At 37.2% G+C, this 20,307-nt stretch overlaps 2 long non-coding RNA genes across 2 annotated transcripts in view; one reads left to right on the top strand and one right to left on the bottom strand.

The window, feature by feature from the left end:
• LOC145530451 (uncharacterized) overlaps positions 1-20,307 on the top strand; it is a 203,474-nt gene that overhangs the window by 37,543 nt on the left and 145,624 nt on the right. The window lies entirely within an intron of this gene.
• On the bottom strand, positions 8,283-20,200 carry LOC145530476 (uncharacterized). Its single transcript, XR_014071834.1, has 4 exons — positions 20,129-20,200; positions 15,536-15,635; positions 10,675-10,803; positions 8,283-9,472 (listed from the first exon to the last, which is right to left on the bottom strand). It is a non-coding gene; the product is annotated as an uncharacterized LOC145530476 (long non-coding RNA).

The raw sequence follows: 20,307 nt of genomic DNA, 5'->3' as shown, positions 1-20,307 counted from the left end.
TCACAGAACAGCAGTACAGAAGAAGGTTCTGGAACAAACAGCACTGAGACAGCAGTCATTAGGTGGACCTCCAGCTTAAGAAGAAACATTTGGTTTTGGGTCTTAGGGCAAGACTATAGCAAACAAGTTTGATTCTTTGGGCAGAATAAGTACCATGGGAATTATTGTACATACTAGGGAGAAGAATTAAGAAATAGACTGGGCAACTTGGAGTTATACTTAGTAATTTTAATACAGAGTCACCTTGTTTGTATCTCAGCTGAGGAAGATAATACCAGTGATCTAGTCACACTCACTGGTCATATGCAAAACTTTATTTTGTGAGTATCTCCCAAGTCATTCAAGGCTTTTCAAAATCATGAGTTTGAATGATTAAATTGTTCAATTTCTTCATCTGTAAAATGGGGGTAATAATGCCTACTTTGCTTTGCCGGGTGGTTGTGAGGATGAAATAACATAGTGTTTGTTAAAGAACCTAAATAACAACAGGCAGCCAATATGAGGTAGCTATTTTAATGAGCAAATTAATTCTTCAACTTCTTATTTCAGCAGGATTTAAATTTATACCTTAATGTAGTGGTTAGTAAAGTACACATTTTTTTTTGATGATATTTATAAGTCCTTCCTGTATTAAAAAAAAAGAAACGCTGAAAGAAAAAAGAAGAACTGAAACAAACTCCTCCTTGTGATAGCATCTCTCTAAATATTATTGCAAAATTGTTGGTTTGCAACATTGCATTAGCTTTAAAAAGTTAAATAGAAATGCAGCATGTTAAAGCGAATATTCTAAGTAAAGAAATTGCTTTTATAATTCTCAGAAGTCCATATAGATAATACTACAATGGAAAGTTTCACAAGATAAATAACAGTTACATAATTTTTCTTCTTAAAAATTTCATTATACATACAGCATTACTTTTAGCTAGATTTACAAATTTGAAAGCAGAGAATTAAAACAATTATTTGGAACACAAATCTCTTGAGGAAAAGGTGTTTGTGGGTCTCACAGATGGCTTGGAATCTGTAAGCTATCTCATGACATGGAGAGGACTTATCTTTTATCTAGGGTCTGTCTTTTTTTAAAAGGACAGTTGCATTTAGCATTTGAAGTACTCATGGGATATTTTTATTGATTTAGATATGTTAATATTTGTTTCAAAACCTCACTTAATTTAAAATTATTATAAAAATATAGTCCTGGTAGAAAATCTGGAAAATATAGATAAATAGAAGAAAATAAAACCAACTACAATTCCATCAGTTAGAGATAGTTGCTGGATATCTGAGTCTTTAAAAATGTGTTTATATCTGTCTTCGCTTGGGCTGCTCTGATAAATCACTATTGACCAGGTGGCTCATAAACAATAGAAGTTGATTATCTCATAGTTCTAGAGGCTAGAAATTTGAGATCAGAGTACCATTGTGATCCAGATATGGTGAGGACCCTCTTCCAGGTTGCTTCCCTGATAGCTCAGTTGGTAAAGAATCTGCCTGCAATGCAGGAGACCCCAGTTCGATCCCTGGGTCAGGAAAATCTGCTGGAGAAAAGATAGGCTACCTACTCCAGTATTCTTTGGCTTCCTTGTGTAACTCAGCTGGTAAAGAATCTGCCTGCAATGTGGAAGACCTGGGTTTGATCCCTGGGTTGGGAAGATCCCCTGGAGAATGGAACGGCTACCCACTCCAGTATTCTGGCCTGGATAATTCCACGGACACAGTCCATGGGGACACAAAGAGTCGGACACAACTGAGCAACTTTCACTTTCTCTTCCAGGTTGCAGACTGGTGACTTGTTGCTGTGTCTTTACATGGAAAAAGAGGGAACTAGCTCTCTGGGCTCTTATAAGGGCCTTAATTCCATGTGAATACTCTACCCTCATGGTTTAATTACCTCTCAAATACCATCACATTGGGGGTTAGATTTCAACAAATAGATTTTTGTGGCCTACACACACTCAATCCATAGCAACACCTTTATATACATGTTTAAAGCAAAAACAGTCACACATTGAAAAATTTATGTTTTCAATGTAGCGATGTATTTTAAACATTTGCCCATAGTACTTAATGTTTCTTCCTTTTTAACAACCATAGATTTCATTTGTATGAGTAAGTTGCAATTTATTTAACCAATCTTCTATCATTAACCTTTTAACTTTTTACAAAATTTCATCAGTTATAAATAGTATTTCTACATTTTTGTGGCTCTTTGCACACATCTGTGATTTTGTATAGAAGGAAATTATTGTTCAAAGGTAATAGGCAAAAATATTAGAAATGTTTGATATATATTGCATATTGCCCTTCAGAAGAAAGTTACAAAATAACATTCCTTCCTCTGGTCCTTCAGTACATATTTCCCTGTCTTCAACACTGCCGATTACGTCTCTTAAAAAAAAATTTCTAAACTGATAAGACTAAAATGCATATAATTTTACATTTGTCCTTATTTACCTATGATTATATTTTCTTATATTTGTCTATTACTAGCTTGAAAGAGTTCCTACTTGAATGTGCAAATGAATGTTAAATTGTTCATGTTGAATATAAAAAAATACTTACTTCCGTTCCTACATTTATTGTCAAGTCTTTACTTTTCTCAGCCCCTTTGTACAGGATCTCACTCAATTCCTCAAGTAGTCATATTTAATTTAATTGATTTATTTTTTATTCAAGTATGGTTGATTACCAACTTTGTGCTAATTCCTGCTGTATAGTAAAGTGACTTAGTTTTACACAAGCATTCTTTTATTTATAGTCTCTTTCATTATGGTTTATCCCAGGAGATTGGATATAGTTTGCTGTGCTATACAGTAGGACCTTAACCTCATTAAATGCAATAGTTGGCATCTACCAACCCCAAGCCCCTGGTCTATCCTTCTTCCTCCATCTCCCCACCTTGGCAACCTTATGTCTGTTCTCTATGTCTGTGAGTCTGTCTCTGTTTTGAAGGTAGATTCATTTGTGACATATTGTAGACTTCACATACAAGTGATATCATATGGTATATATCTTCTTTGGATTTACTTCACTTAGTATGATAATCTCAAGTTGCATCCATATTGCTGCAAATGGCATTAGTTTGTCCTATTTTATGGCTGAGTAGTATTCCATTGAAAGAGATGGGAATACCAGACCACCTGACCTGTCTCTTGAGAAACCTGTATGCAGGTCAGGAAGCAACACTTAGAACTGGACATGGAACAACAGACTGGTTCCAAATAGGAAAAGGAGTACGTCAAGCCTGTATATTGTCACCATGCTTATTTAACTTATATGCAGAGTACATCGTGAGAAACGCTGGGCTGGATGAAGCACAAGCTAGAATCAAGATTGCCGGGAGAAATATCAATAACCTCAGCTATGCAGATGACACCACCCTTATGGCAGAAAGTGAAGAAGAATTAGAGAGCCTCTTGATAAAAGTGAAAGAGGAGAGTGAAAAAGTTGGCTTAAAGCTCAACATTCAGAAAACTAAGATCATGGCACCTGGTCCCATCACTTCATGGCAAACAGATGGGGAAACATGGAAACAGTGTCAGACTTTATTTTTTTGGGCTCCAAAATCACTGCTGATGGTGATTGCAGCCATGAAATTAAAAGACGCTTACTCCTTGGAAGGAAGGTTATGGCCAACCTAGACAGCATATTAAAAAGAAGAGAACATTACTTTGTCAACAAAGGTCTGTCTAGTCAAGGCTATGGTTTTTCCAGTAGTCATGTATGGATGTGAGAGTTGGACTGTGAAGAAAGCTGAGTGCCGAAGAATTGATGCTTTTGAACTGTGGTGTTGGAGAAGACTCTTGAGAGTCCCTTGGACTGCAAGGAGATCCAACCAGTCCATCCTAAAGGAGATCACTCCTGGGTGTTCATTGGAAGGACTGATGTTGAAGCTGAAACTCCAATACTTTGGCCACCTCATGTGAAGAGTTGACTCATTGGAAAAGACCCTGATGCTGGGAAGGATTGGGAGCAGGAGCAGAAGGGGATGACAGAGGATGAGATGGCTGGATGGCATCACCGACTCAATGGACATGAGTTTGGGTGGTAGACTCCGGGAGTTGGTGATGGACAGGGAGGCCTGGCATGCTGCGATTCATGGGGTCTCAAAGAGTCGGACATGACTGAGCGACTGAACTGAACTGAATGTTCCATTGTGTATTTGTACCACATCTTCTTTGTCCATTCATCTGTCAATGGACCGTTAGCTTGCTTCCACGTCTTTGCTATTGTGAATAGTGCTGCTGTGGACATAGGGATGCATGTATCTTTTTGAATTATAGTTTTGTCTGGGTATATGCCTAGGAGTGGGATGGCTGTATCATATGGTAGCTACATATTTAGTTTTATAAGGAACCTCCATACTGATCTCCATAGTGTCTGCACCAACTTGCATTCCCATCAACAGTGTAGGAGGGTTCCATTTACTTCACATCCTCTCCAGCATTTGTTATTTGTAGACTTCTTAATGATGGCCATTCTGACTGGCATCAGGTGGATACCCATTCTCATCACTTCTATTCAACATAATATTGGAAATCCTAGCCACGGAAGACAAGAGAAAGAAATAAAAGGTATCCAAATTGGAAGGGAAGAGGTAAAATGTCACTATATGCAGATAACATGGTACTATACACATTAAGCCATAAAGACTCCACAGAAAATTACTCTATCTAGTAAATGGATTCAGCAAAGTAACAGGATACACGATTAACATTCACAAATTGGTTGCATTTCTTTACACTAACAATGAAATAACTGAAAGGGAATGTAAAAAAAAAATCTTTCAAAATTGCACCAAAAAAATACCAAAGAATAACCTGACCAACAAAGTGAAAGAATATGCTTAGAAATACAAAACATTAATAAAATAAAGAGGATTCAAAGACACACAAAAATATCCCATACTCTTGAACTGAAAGTATTATTAAAATAGCCATACTACCCAAAGCAATCTACAGATTGAATGTGATCCCTATCAAATTACCTATGACATTTTTCACAGAACTAGAACAAATAATGCAAAAATTTATGCTGGTGTTCAGTCAATAAGTTATGACTGACTCTTTGTGACCCCCATGGACTGAGTACTCCAGGGTTCCCTGTCCTTCACTATCTCACAGAGTTTGCTCAAACTCATGTCCATTGAGTTGGTGTTACCATCCAACCATCTCATCGCCCCCTTCTCCTCCTGCCCTCAATCTTTCCCAGCATCAGGGAATGAGTCAGGTCTTTGCATCAGGTGGGCCAAAGTATTAGAGTTTCTGCATCAGTCCTTTCAATGAATATTTAGGGTTGATTTCTTTTAGGATTGACTGGTTTGATCTCCTTGCTGTCCAAGGGATTCTCAAGAGTCTTCTCTAACACTACAATTCAAAAGCATCAATTCTTTGGCACTCAGCCTTCTTTATGATCCAACTCTCACCATCCATACATGACTACTGGAAAAGCCATAGCTTTGACTAGATGGACCTTTGTTGGCAAAGTGATGTCTCTGCTTTTTAATACCTTGTAGGTTTGTCACAGCTTTTCTTCCAAGGAGCAAGTGTCTTTTAATTTCGTGGTTGCAGTCACTGTCTGCAATGATTTTGAAGCCCAAAAAAATAAAGTCTGTCACTGTTTCCACTTTTTCCCAATCTGTTTGCCATAAAGTGATGGGACCAGATTCCATGATTTTTGTTTTTTGAATGTTGAGTTTTAAGCCAGCTTTATCACTCTCCTCTTTCACTTTCATCAGGAGGCTCTTTAGTTCCTCTTTTCTTTCTGCCTTTAAACTAGTATCATATGCGTATCTGAGGTTGTTGATATTTCTCCCTGCAATCTTGATTCCAGCTTGTGCTTCATCTAGCCTCGCATTTCCCAAGATGTACTCTGCACATAAGTTAAAGAAACAGGGTGACAATATACAGCCTTGACTTACTCCTTTCCCAATTTTGAACCAGTCTGTTTTTCATTATCCATTTCTAACTGTTGTTTCTTGACCTGCATACAGGTTTATCAGGAGACAAATGAGGTAGTCTTCCCATCTCTTGAAGAATTTTCCAGTTTGTTGTGATCCACACAGTGAAAAACTTTCACAGAGTCAATGAAGTAGAAGTAGATGTTTTTCTGGAATTCTCTTGCTTCTTCTATGATCCAGTGAATGTTGGCATTTTGATCTCTGGGTCCTGTGCCTTTTCTAAATCCAGCTTGTACATCTGGAAGTTCTTGATTCACATACTGTTGGAACCTAGCTTGAAGGATTTTGAGCATTATATTGCTAGCATATGAAATGAGCACAATTGTGGGGTAGTTGGAACATTATTTGGCATTGCCCTTCTTTGGGATTGGAATGAAAACTGACCTTTTCCAGTCCTGTGGCCACTGCTGAGTTTTCTAGGTTTGCTGGCATGTTGACTGCAGCACTTTAATAGCATCATTTTTTAGGATTTGAAATAGCTCAGCTGGAATTCCTTCACTTTCACTAGTTTTTGTTTGTAGTAATGCTTCCTAAGGCCCACTTGACTTCACATTCCAGGATGTCTGGCTCTAGGTGAATGAACACACCAAAATTTTATGTGGGACCATAAAAGATCCAGAATTTCCAAAGCAATTCTGAGGGGAAAAAAAAACAAAGCACAAAACATAACTCTTTCAGACTTCTGACAATACTACAAAGCTAGAGTAATCAAAACAATGTGGTATCAGTACAAAAATAGACACGTGAATTAATGAAGTGAAATACAGAGCCCAGAAACAAACCCACATATCTATAGACAATTAATCTTCAACAAAGGAGGCAAGAATATAAAATGGATAAAAGATGGTCTCTTTAGCAAGTGGTTCTCCGAAAGTTGGACAGCTACAGGTAAATCAATGAAATTAGAATGCACCCTCACACCATGCACAAAAATAAGCTCAAAATGACTGAAGACTTAAACATAAGATATGACACCATAAAACTCCTAGAAGAGAGTGTATATACATTCTCTGATGTAAATCATATCAATGTTTTCTTAGGTTGGTCTCCCAAGGTAGTAGCTAAAGTAAACAAATGGAACCTACTCAAACTTCTAAGCTTTTGCACAGGAAGTGAAACAAACAAACAAAAAAAGACAACCTATGGACTGGGAGAAAATATTTGCAAATTATGTGACAGACAAGAACTTAATGTCCAAAATATACGAACAGCTCATACAATCCAACAACAAAAATATTCAATTACAAAATGGGCAGAATACCTTAATAGACATTTCTCCAAAGAAGACACAGAGGGCCAGTGTATGAAAAGATGCTCAGCATCACTAATTATTAAAGAAATGCAAATCATATTTTAAATTACAAGGAACTGAAAATTAATTTTACTTGGAAGTTCAAATGGTAGCTCAAATTCATGATTTAGGCTACTAAAGAAAAGTTTTGGTCAAATTCAAACTCCATAAACATACATCACCTCACATTATTCCTGCACTTTTCATCTACAGACCAAGTAGGTTTAAAAAGCATAAATGTGAATAATGTGATTTATCATTCAGAGCCCTGAAATGGTGAGCAGAAAGGGTCTTTAAAGTTCTAAAGTTCACAACCTAGTTAGTTCACAGAGGAAGAAATTAAAATTTAGTATAATGGAAAACAGGCTTCAGAGTTAGAATTGGGGGTTAGAGTTAGAGTTAGGGGCTTCCCTGGTGGCTCAGATGGTGAAGAATCTGCCTGCAATGCAGGAGACCCAGGTTCAATCCCTGGGTCTGGAAGATCCCCTGGAGAAGGGAATGGCTACCCACTCCAGGATCCTTGCTTGGAGAATTCTATGGACAGAGGAGCCTGGTGGGATACAGTCCATAGGGTCGAAAAGAGTTGGACATGTTTGAGCGACTAACTCTTTTACTTTTTAGAGTTAGGTGCTTGGATTCAAACCCTGATCCTGCAACTTTTCAAATCCTAAAGAGAAGGAATATACACTCAAACTCTTGGAGCTTGTAGTTTTGCCATCTCAAACACAGGTAATGTTAGCTGCTTCACTTAGACTATTGTAAGGTCAGTTCCGTTCCTGTCCTTCAGTGTCCTACATGAGGTCACTTGACTGATAAATTGGACAGAGCAGATTAGAGCTTTTTGTCCCTTGGTTCTTCATCATATGCTCTGTTCACTATATCCTGACTCCTTTTCCAGTTAAGGATTTTGAAGCCTGACCTGTTAGGGTGCACCATTTTAATTAGACTAGAATGGAACAAAGTTGTGGCAAGTACTTTTTTGGTTGACTGAGTCTTAAATGCCTTCCAGCCAAAGCCCACCAGAAACATACGTGTGATTGAACAAATCGGATTTATTACCATATTAAAGGAAGGAGCCCACAAACCATGGGAGATGTGAGGCATTTCACTAAAAGGTATTTGAAAGGATTCTCATGGGATGGGGACACACATGAGGGAACTTTGGGGGAGCGTTTGAAAAAGGAGCTTTGTTATGGATTACATGCTTTTGGGAATTGAGGATAAGCCAATAATTAGATATTTTAAAAATCTTATAAGATGGACAAAATCAGTGAGGCTAAAGCTATGGTTGAGAAAGGAGTGACAGGGCTTCAGATTAGGGTATGGAGATATTTGAAATTTTTGTGGTTTGTACAATGACCTTGTTTCTGTGCTTAGAAGATTATGGACTCATCTTGTCTTTCTCACTTCATCTTGATAGCCGGTGATTTAGAAGCTGGTTTGTGGTCTACAGGAGAATACCACGGCCGGGTATGAGTGCTGCACTGGCTCTTCACAATTTAAGGCTCAGCTGCGAGTGTTAGGTTGGTTTCTCGGTGTCAGAAGATGCTTTTCTTGTTCTCTTTGTCCCCTTTCTCTCTTTTTCTCACCTTGCTCAAATTTAGGTCCCATTTGTTTCTCACCTTTCTCATTTTTCTCAAATTTAGGCCAGCAATGACTCTGGGACAAAATTCTGGCCAACGAAAGACAAACATGTTCTGGGAGCTTCCTCATACAGTGTTTACTTTACATACTGGCACCACCCCTTCTCACTGTTCCATCTCCCTTTTCCGTGGTGGAAGAGGGATATGATTGTTGAAGCTGCAGCAGCCTTTTCGTAATTATGAGTAAATGGTCAAGGAAATCTCAGGGTCTTTTTCACCATTGATCTACTGAATTAATCCAGCATTGGTAATTCTGGATTTCTCACAATGGGAAAAAAATATTCCCCAATTAAAAAAAAAAGCCACTCTGGTTAGACTGTTTGTTACTTGTAGCTGAAAGCATTCCTAAAACATTAGGTATTCATGTTCGTTATTTACTGAACTAGACACTCTTCTAGTAGCCAAATATTTATGATGGCTTAGAGCACATTCCATTTGAAAATAGAGCTTGGCAATCCGCACCCCCTCCTTTTTTAAAATTAGGCTTATGTTAGGTGAATGAATTATTGTTCTTTCTGCTTCATAAGGTTTGTCATTATTACTTCATTCAGATGCAATTGTTTTCTTGGTTTGAGAAACCTGCATAAAAATGAAAGCTTTAGAAACCTTCCAGATCAAGTTCAGCAGGAAGAAGTGGGTGCATTTTCAGACCTGATTATAGAAAGGGTGAATATAAATGTAAACCTAATTGCTGGATAATTGTGACTTCACTATTGCAATATGCAGGCCCCTATAGTCTTTGTGATTTGTTAAACTAAACAATGTGTTGGTTGGTTTTAATGATCCTTGACTTACAGGTAGAAAAAACTCCTGTCCTCCTAGGGGGATAATTCTCTGGTTACCCTACCACTGTGTTTATCACGTTAGACTCCATTGCACAGAATCAATGCCTACTGGAAAACTGCTAATGTATTGGGAGGTGGGAATAAGAAAGAGTTTATGACCATTAATATTCTGTGTGCAGGAAAGCTAAACCACCATGCTAGTAGGAATCCAGTGTCTGCTGGATGCTAGGTGAGAGTTCTTAATAAAAGTGGAAATGTTCAGGAAAACTTCATGTGCTGACAGCTACGATTTGTCTCTTGAAAATTATGTTGCTGTGGTCAGAATAAATTTTACTCTAGCCAACAACTGATAATTATTCTACACATGTTTATGACTAATCTCTGCACCCTGCACATAGTAGGTACAAAATAATCACTCAAGAATTGTTTAAAAATGTATTAAAATTTGCCTTTGTGTGATGCTTCCATAATAGTGACAGTAATAATTTATCAAAATATTCTCTATAACTAGTAAATTATTTAGCAGATCACCATTTATATATTACAGATATATTACCAAGTAAAATATGTTAATGTTCACTGTTGTGAATATAAAATATCCAGATGCAGGGAAATTTAATAATTGATAAGAAAAATTCTTGTCTACTTAGTTAACTAGAATATGAATCTTGCATGGAGTGCTTGACTATACCAGGAAAATGTGTGAGTGCGTCAAACAGACTAGTGGCTCTCTTTTTCAAGAAAAATGTAACAATAAATTACAACAAGATAGTTTCACAATGTATATTTAACATGTATTTTATAAACATTTGAAATGTTTATAAACAGACTGATCTTTTTCCTCTAGTTCTTGGTAGGCAGATGAAATAAATCCATCCAAATAAAATTATTCATATAATTTAATACACTGCATGTTATGTGTTATAGGTATATGTTGAAGTTTATGGGTACTGTACACCTTCACGCATGTTTAGTAAATTGCAGACATTTACTCACAGAGGTACATGCAGAATCCTAGTTTTGTGGTAGCCATATTCACTATGATTGTCATGCAGGCTTCTCAGAGTTGCTCTCCATTTTGTTTTTCCAAGAAGTATGCTCTTTGAAAAGAATAAGAGATCTATGCTGGAAAAGATATTGCAAACAGTTTAGAGGTTGGTCTGTTTTTCTTATTTTGAGATTTTTATTGTGCTGTCAATTTTCCTGCAGAAAACTTAATTCAAATTCTGGTAAAGTATGTGTTTTGATGAATTTATTTTGAGAGAATGAATGAATGAATGCATGAAAGAGAATTCTCAGCATTTATTTAAAAGCAAGTTTACTAGGAACTTCTCTTTGAACTTGTTGAAAGGCATAATTAGGGCAGCGAAGGGACAGTTGCAATTCATTGTAAAAACTACTAGTTTGGATATATATACTCCACAGTAAAAAGAGGAGGGAGCCTAGGAGTGACCTTATTTTCTGGAATAATATTTGAGATCACTTTTAGGGGAGAAGTGGGAGTTTTCCAGGTGAACAAAGAATAGGGAGGGCAAAACAGTTTTCTACTGTGGCTAGTGATGTTCTTAAAACAGGCCATGGCATCTTAGAAATCTGATGACCACATTTTATCAGGACTCCTACGGCCTTGTTTTTTTTTTCTTTTTCTGGTAGAGAGAAATGTCAGGAGATGAGCTTCCCTGGTGGCTCAGACTGTAAAGAGTCTGCCTACAACGTGAGAGACCTGGGTTTGATCCCTGGGTTGAGAAGATCCCCTGGAGAAGGAAATGGCAACCCACTCCAGTGTTCTTGCCTGGAAAATCCCCTGGACGGAGGAGCCTGGCGGGCTATGGTCCATAGGGTCGCAAAGAGTTGGACACAACTGAGCAGCTAACATTTTTTTTTTTTCTCTTTCTGGCAAAGAGAAATGTCAAGAGATGGTATGTAGGCTGTTCAGCATTAGACTGTGCAGACAATGAATGGCATGGGAGTGTTTAAGCTGTATTCTGTAGTCCCTGTACTGCTAAGCATCGTTGAAGCACGAAGTGTGTCTGTCTTGTTCAGGGCAGCAGTCTTGGTGATGGGGAGGGTGCCTGACACATTGTAGTTGTTTAGTGTGTATTAAGTGAATGAATGAGGAGCCAATAAAGAATTTAAAGAAAAGGAGCAACCAATTAAGATTTAAATGTTGGGGCCATCACTGATAGCAGTAAGAACATAGAAGTGAAGTGTGCATTTATTTTCTATTACTACTGTAACATATTACTGCAAACTTAGTGGCTTAAAACTACACAAATGTATTGTTTTACAGTTCTTTGGGTCAGAAGTCTGACACCTGTCTCACTTGGCTAGTATCAAGGGTTTGGCAGGGCTGTGTTCCTTTCCGGAGGAGAATCCATTTCCTTGCTCTTTCAGCTTCTGGGAGCTGCCTGCATTCTTGGCTCAAGGCCCCCTTCCTTAAAAGACATTGCCTCTCTTGGGCCCTTCCTCCATCTTCTTATCTCTCTGACTTTCATTCAGAAAGATTCTCCATTTTTAAGGGTCCATGTGATTATATTCAACCCACACTGGGTAATCCAAGAGACTCTCCCATGTCAAGATCCTTAACCTTAATCACATTTGCAAAAGTCCCTGTTGCTGTGTAACATAACACATTCACAGGTTCTGGAGAACAGGATGTGGACGTATCTGGGAGGCTGTTATTCTGTCTATGACAAGGGGCATTAAAGTCGTTCATAGTACAGGACTTGATATAGGAGACCAGTTAGGAGGAAGGTTGTGACAGGGATAAAGATAATTCACTAAACTATTTTACTTTTCCTCTTTGGCAGAAAGGTAGGCTACATTTGGCACCTTGTTTTGCACTGAAAAATGATTAAGTTCTGACCAATGGGGTTATTTTGACTTCCTCCGGGCCTGACTCATAAAACACCTCCTACTCAATCCTCCATGCTGTATCTTTTCTCTCATCTGTTGGCTGAATGAAGAGGGATCCAGTCCACTCTCTGAGGCCCTGAGGGTTGGTAGAGTGTCTAGCTAGAAGCAACTGGGTTCCTTTGTAGAGCAGAGACCCCACCAAACACCGTGCACCATGATTTGCATGATAAAGAAAACCTTTGTTATGTTAGCCTCTGAAGAGAAGTGTTTGCTAAGGTAGCCTATCCTGACTAATACTGAAATCTGTACCATTTCAAATTTGTAACAGGGGGGTGCTTCTGCGACAGCAACAAACAAACGTGGCACTGACTCAGTGCTTGGTCAGTGAGGCCCCTAGTATTAGGGGCTTGAAATATAGTAACTCATGTTCTGAAAGGGAAACATCTTGGATAATCCGATGTTTGGAATAACTTGAAAGGCAAGATTTATGCCTAAAAATCTTAAAACTTTAGGATAGTGATTGTTACCCTTGCCTATATATTAGAGTCACTTGGAGGATTTAATAAACCTATCCATGCTTGGACCTGCTCCCAGAGATTCTGATTTAATTGCTCAGTGTGTATATGTTGGGGGAGGAAAAAGGATACTGGTATATTTTAACTGTTTTCCAGATGATTCTAACGTACATCCAGGCTTGAGAACTAAAGCTCGGGAACAGAGGTCAGCACACTTTTTCCATGAAGGCAAACTAGTAAATGTTTTGGGATTTCGGGAGCAATATCATCTCTCTTATAAATATTCAACTCTGCCATTACAGCATAAAAGCAGCCATGACAATATGGAAGTACATGGGTGTGGCTGTGTGCCAATAAAACTTTATTTACATAACAGACAAGTAGCTGGATTTGACCTATGGGCTGTATGATCCCTTCTCTAGGACCAAGATTCTCAAATGTTTTCTTCTCAGTGCTTCTTCACCCTTTGAAAAACTTTTGAGGGTCCCCAAAACTTTTGCTTGTGGGTTATATCTAGCAAGAATTACCGTGTTAAAACTGAAGTTAAAAAATACTAATGAATCAAAAATAGTCATAAACCCATTATGTTAAATTAACATAAGCAATGTTTTATGATAACTGTGCTTCCAAAAAATTTATCAAAAAGAATGGCATTTTCTTTTTCACAAAACTCTGTACTATCTAGCTTCACAGAAGACAGCTAGATTCTCATTTGTTTCTTCACTCTATTTTGATACATCATTTTAATTGAAGTTTATAAAGAAAATCTGACCTCACAGAGATATATACGTATTTCTTGTTAGAAGACCAACCTCCTTCTTTTAAAGGAAAATTTTAATAGCCTTTTCAGATAATTGTAGATATTCTTGGATACCACCTAGTAATTCAACAGGTGATAATTTGTTACAAGTTGATTACAAGATGAAATCTTGAAATCATATCAATGAACTTTTCACATGCTTATAACATTAAAATTGGTTGGTTTGATTGCACTTTAAAGGAATCATTTACCTACATATGGTTTAAAGGTATCTTACATTGGTTACTTAGAAAATATTGTTTCCTTGAGTTATACCACTGGTATACTTCATTATATAGTGTTTTGAAAAATCACATTTGCTAATACCACTTACTGGTCTCTTCAGAAAAGTCTTTAAGAATTCAGAAGTTGTCAAGCTCATAGTGATGGCACAAGTTTTCCAAAATTCTAATTTTCACTTGAAAGCTGAAGTTTTATCATTGTCAACAAATACTGTCAGGTTGTTCGCCTTCAAGTGACAGGCTCACTTCATTTATTTTCAAGAAAATGACTGTCAAATACCCGAGTCTGAAAAACCATATTTTGTTTATCATTTGTTCTCTCAAGTGAAAATAGTGTTCCACAAAAGAGACAGTTCAGTTTGCAACTCCAACAATCGCACACTGCTTTTCCTCAAGACAACCACTGAATTCAGGTATGCAGCAGAAGTCGTGTGTGTGTGTGTTTGTGTGTGTGTGTGTGTGTTTTCCTTCTGGTCTCACAGAATATTTAGGTCTTGTTCTCCAGGATTGAGATTTAATAAAGTGAATAATTTTTACTCTTTCAAGTGCATTTTTAAGTGAAACTAGCTTTTAGAAAATCAATTCAGTACATAGGAAAAGATAGGATACAATGTTCAATCAATGATACAATACAATGATACAGTTTGATGACATTGTTTTGATTTGTGTTAAATATCAACAGCTGTACATGTGGTTGCTTTGGTAGTAGCAGTGAGAGTGTCAACACAGTGAAAAAAGAAAATAACCTCTTAGTATTTTGAAAGTATTTTTGACGTAGTGGAGCCACTAAAAGGGGTCTCTGGCATTCTTGGGGTTGGGCAGAGCACACTTTGAAACCTCTGCTTTAGGGGATGTGCTTTAAAGAAACAGTCTGTGTTAGTGTATGATAGCTCTTATTGGCTGCCTTTGGTAAGGTGTTTCATAAAAGGCATGAACCCAGAAAGAATTGGCCAGTTATCAAGCTGAACAGAAGATGATGGAGTCCAAAGACTTGCAGTGAAAAACTGGTTGGAAAGTCAGTTGCTTCCAGATTCCAAATGGACCCACAAAAGGCCAGTAGAACTGTTTAGTTGGACAACATGATTTACTTCCATGGAAGAGGTTAGAATAAGGGTGTGCCCTTGCAGGAAGAAATAATCAAAATAGCTGCAGTTAAGGAGAAAGAGAGGGGGAGAGAGGAGAATTAAACCTGAGGATTGTAGGTGGAAGCAAATACAACAGAAACCTATCAAGATTTTGAAGAACTTGTATTGTCAAGAAGTGCTGAATATCAGACTAAAACCTCTTGGAGCTGTAAACTCACCTTTTGGCTTTCAAACTTTTGAGAACATTCATTTCAGTTGTGTCCAAAGGGAAGAAATAGACAATAAGAACTCCTAAAAGCTAAGGACCAATGAGGAAATTATTTTCAGAGAGCAGAATTAAAGTTTAACCAAGTAACTCACCCTCTCTCCATGGTAGGATACTTCGTAAGGCCTGCCAAGAAGGATTTCAGTATTGTCTTGTGCTAATGAACACTGTGCATCTCCCAGTATTACCTACTCACTTTGAAATGGGAGTTTTAATTGTATTTATTACATCTGTGCTCCGTCACTGTATTTAGGCTAATCCCATAACTAAATTCTACCTTCTCTTCTCTCAGTTATTTGCCAGTTACGGGGTGGGGGGTCTGGTGAGGGATTCCACTAGGAGGTGATGTGGCCACTAGATGGAAGAAACCTAGTCATCTGAATGGACAAGATCCTGTCCAACCATTTGTACTGGATTATAACATGAGCAAGAAAAAAAAATTCTTTACTGTGCTAAACCACTGAGACTTTTGTTATAATACTTGTTACAAATATTCTTTGTGGCAATATTTAGACTACTGTGAATAATGCAGAGGCCATTCTATTAATCTAAACTTGTGGCATTGATTACTATAGTAGTGACAGAAAGAATAAGAAGCAATAGCATAGTTTAATGGTAGAATCAATGTTTTTGTAGACCAGGGGAATGTGAGAGCAGAATAAAGGGGAAAGAGAGGTCTAGCTTCTTATCTTGGGTTGAAGTGGATAGAAGTTTGGATGGTACTCCTAGGACAATCCAGTGAAGTTGTCTGACAGGTAGAGGCAATCTGGGGACAAAGAGTTTGGGACAGAGGTCTGAAAATGAGACACAGGGGAAAGAGTAACGGTGGATAGAATTTGTTGGGAAGATAGTTCAGTGGGAGAAGAGCACAGAGGTCATTTAATTAACAATATAGAGAGAATAGTCTATCAAACGAGGGATAATGAACAATAAGGGAGGAAGAAAATGGCAGAAAAGGGTAGATCAAACTTTTCTCATTTGGTTTCTGTAAAGAGTGATGAAATGGTAACGATAACCCTATATGCAAGACAGAATAAGAGACACAGATGCATAGAACAATTTTATGGACTCTGAGGGAGAAGGTGAGGGTGGGACGTTCTGGGAGAATAGCATTGAAACATGTATATTATCATATGTGAAACAGAACACCATTCCATGTTCGATGCATGAGACAAAGGCTCAGGGCCGGGGCAATGGGATGACCCAGAGGGATGGGATGGGGAGGGAGGTGGGTGGGGGGTCCAGGAAGGGGAACACATGTAAACTCATGGCTGATTCATGTCAATGTATGGCAAAAACTACTACAATATTGTAAAGTAATTAGCCCCCAACTAAAATAAATAAATTTATTAAAAAAAAAAAAACTTAAACTTAAAAAAAAAAAAAGAGTGATGAAATGGTAAAGAGTCAAATATTACAAAGATATTAAATATGATAAGAGCTAAATATTAACTTTTAAAACTAAACGTATTGGTGAACTTCATGAAGATAATTTCAAAGGAACATTGATGTAAAATTCACACCATTTTAGGATAAGTGTCATATGATTTTATGGATGAAAATGCAGAATGAAGATGTTAGATCATAACCAAAGTCCACAGTAAATGTTGGAGCTTGGCTTTGTTCTTTTGCCTCTCTGGTACCATAACCCACACTCCTTCACTCTTCCAGGCTGAACCAGAAAAGGGTACCTCATTAAGGGGCTGATTCAGATATAATTTTTAAAGCATGATAAAATAGAAGGTTTCTAGAAATCATAAGGAACAATATGTATTTTTGGAGAGAAATGTGTAGGGAGGTTACTAATTCTTATAGTTCCCAAGAGAGGGTTTCTCCCCTCCCCTCCCTCTTATTTCTCTTAAGTTGATTACATTGTCAACTGGAGTTAAATTGTATAATATGGGTATATCAGTGTTATAGTTTTAAAAATAGGTTTTATTTTTTTTTTGTTTTAGAACACAGGGTGTACCAATATGCTAAAATAACTTCTTCCTAAAGCTATAATATCTAAGTTGACTGACAAACTGTTCTCTCTCTAAAGTCTTTATAAAACTTAATTAGCAAGATCAAAGGCTACAAGACTTTAATAGCCACCTTCACATTTACCAGATGCCTTGTTAGTAATTTTGTATTTAAAGTATAATCTCTAAACAAGCCAAAAATGGAGCCAAATGTTTTTTAGGAGATAGTTAATATAATTTTTTTCTTTAATAAACTTAATGGAAACCCCTAAATGCTGTCATACAGCACTATTCAAAATAAGCTCCTTAGCAAAATAAATGAAAGACATGTAGAAACCTGAAGAAGCATTTATTCTTGAGAGCCAAGGTGTCTGCAAATCTTGTGTCAGTAAATCTCACTTTCTTTCATTTCATAAAGAAATTTTGTGTGAAATGAAGGCAAGTAATTGGCATCACTTGAATCCATTATTCATTAAATTTTACTATTTTGTACAAAGGAAACTTTCTTGGCATGTACTGATTTCCTAATCTGGAATGCCAGCTAAAATATTTTCATTAAGATGTACTATTTTTAGCAGTAAAGAACCTTCCAATTTGGGACTCAGCACATTCAATTTGGAGTATACATAAAGTCAAGAGTAAATACAGTCAGCATTCTTAAACATAAACCTTGATACTGCCTTACTTCAGTTGCAGTTTTTGATAGCATAATTGAGTATTATTTATCCCTTTTGCTTTTCTATAGCAACTATTTCTGTGCAACTTAGGTGTTTGGTTGAAATGCCTTAGTAGAATAGAAAAGAAGTACTTATGCTTTTTCTGAAGGTTGTGTTGTAATGATGAGGAATGGAGAAATGGCCTGTCTTGTATGAAAGACAATTAAAAATATATCCGTTTATGTGTGTACAAATGTGTGCACCTACATGGTTGATGCATGTCCCATTTTAAAGACATTCAGTCTCATCAGATTACCCACATGCTCTTAAAACAGAGTGGCAGATGATAATCTCATTTTAAAATGTGTTAATTGAGAGGAAACAATTTAAAAAGCAAAAAGAAATATGCAGTCCCATCTTGAAAAATCCATATTATTTTTAAATTGTACATGTGGATCTTGGTAAAATATTAGTGGAAAAATGTAGCTATCAGATAAGTATTACATACACTATGTAAGAGTTAGGGTAGCAGGGTATACTTCACATTTTAAGAGACAGTATTTTGAAACTCACACTGCCACATAGGAAATCTAAAGAACCCCCTCCCTCCCAAAACAAACCTGAAACAGTTTATGAAAAAACTAAACCAAGCTTATTTTTGTTTCCAAACCAAGCTTATTTCTTTAGCAATGTTAAAACATTTTTCTTGGTTGTTCTCATCAAGACTAAAATGTATGCTGGTCAATTAATTAAGATGTTCCCAAAACTTTTGTACTTATGAAACTGAGTATCTGAAGAGGTCTAAATTTTAGAGAATGTTTTCAGACTCTGCTGTATTATATGCTGGCATCACAGCTTCTGAATCTCTTGTCAAATGTCAGGACTGTTTAATACAACTTATAAAACCAGTGAAAACAGAAAATTTCACATTTTAAGCTATACAGTCCTAAAATATTTGAACAATAAACATGTTTTGTGTGGAGATGGAACAGTAAGGCTGAAACATTGGTTTTTAAAATTAGAATAGTTGCCTTTGTAGTATCAGTTATATACAGTAAAAGTGAAATATTTGGTGATTTTATAATACTAATTGTATACATTCATTCATTGAACAAGTATGAATTATTTACTTTGTGACAAGTTATTATACTTATATTCCTGGATGCATAACAAAGGGTTAGCTGCTTAACATTTTCTTGGCATTTTAGGACTAATTCTTAATGTCCCAAGACCATTTGTTGCATATACACAGCAAAAGAAAAACAAAACAAAAAGTATGTCAATGAATAACAAAAACTACTATTTAACTGGGTTGGGATCAAAGGTTGTTAGTGCTGTTGACCCATAACTATCTGAAAAAACCCCAAAATGTCAAGCTGACCTCTCTCTCGTGACTGGGTGAATACCAAGGGTCAGTGGTTTGTTCTAGGTGCACATCCAAGCATTTGGATGTCTGTCCAACATTTTTAGAGTTTTCTTCTTCTATTAACATAGTTTAGAAAAACATAAGAGTGACTTTTATAGACCATTCATGGTTCTATTTTATCATATTAAAGAAATGAAAGCAGTCCATTTTTTGGAAGATACTTCCTTTTCTTAAGTTCACATGGGGTTGAAGTATGATGTCAGTTATTTATGAATTGCTGTTAATACCAAGAATGCAAATACTGTGAATTCAGAACTTGAGAGACAGGAAATAAATCATTATGGGCTGTGACACACCCTGTGAAAGACAGAAATGGGTAATGTGCAGACAGTAACAGGGGCCAGAGGGGAGAAGAAGGGCCAAGAAGAATCTCTCAGAAAGTAACATATACACTGTGGTCTGAAGGATGAAAAGTCATAGGAAGAACTAGGAAAAGAGCCTTCTAGGGGGAGAGAACTGAAAGCCTAGAACTACGCAGGAAGGAGGGTAGCTGAAAGTCCCCTAGAAAGGATCTGTCTGACTTAGATGATCTTGTATCTGATGGAGAATTCCCTGAGATCAAGCAGGAGAGCCTAGGTTATGCTACAGTAACTAAGCATCCCCTCTGTCAGCCACTCTAATTAACCAGATGGATTTCTCACTCACTCAATCTGCCCGTTGCAGGTTGGCCAGTGTGCTGGTCTGCCTCCTTCTCACTCCAAGACCCATGCTGATGGAGCAGTCACTATCTGGAACACAGCACTTACGGTGGCAGTCAAAAGAGAAAGCATTGCACTTTGAGTATAGGCTCTTAAGGCTTCCACACACATCACTTCCACTCTCAT

The sequence above is a fragment of the Giraffa tippelskirchi genome, chromosome 1, assembly GCF_054371585.1.
Source record: "Giraffa tippelskirchi isolate mGirTip1 chromosome 1, T2T-mGirTip1v1.2.pri, whole genome shotgun sequence".
Taxonomy (NCBI): domain Eukaryota; kingdom Metazoa; phylum Chordata; class Mammalia; order Artiodactyla; family Giraffidae; genus Giraffa; species Giraffa tippelskirchi.
Note: the sequence above shows the minus strand (reverse complement) of the source record. Positions and strands in the feature narration are given on the sequence as shown.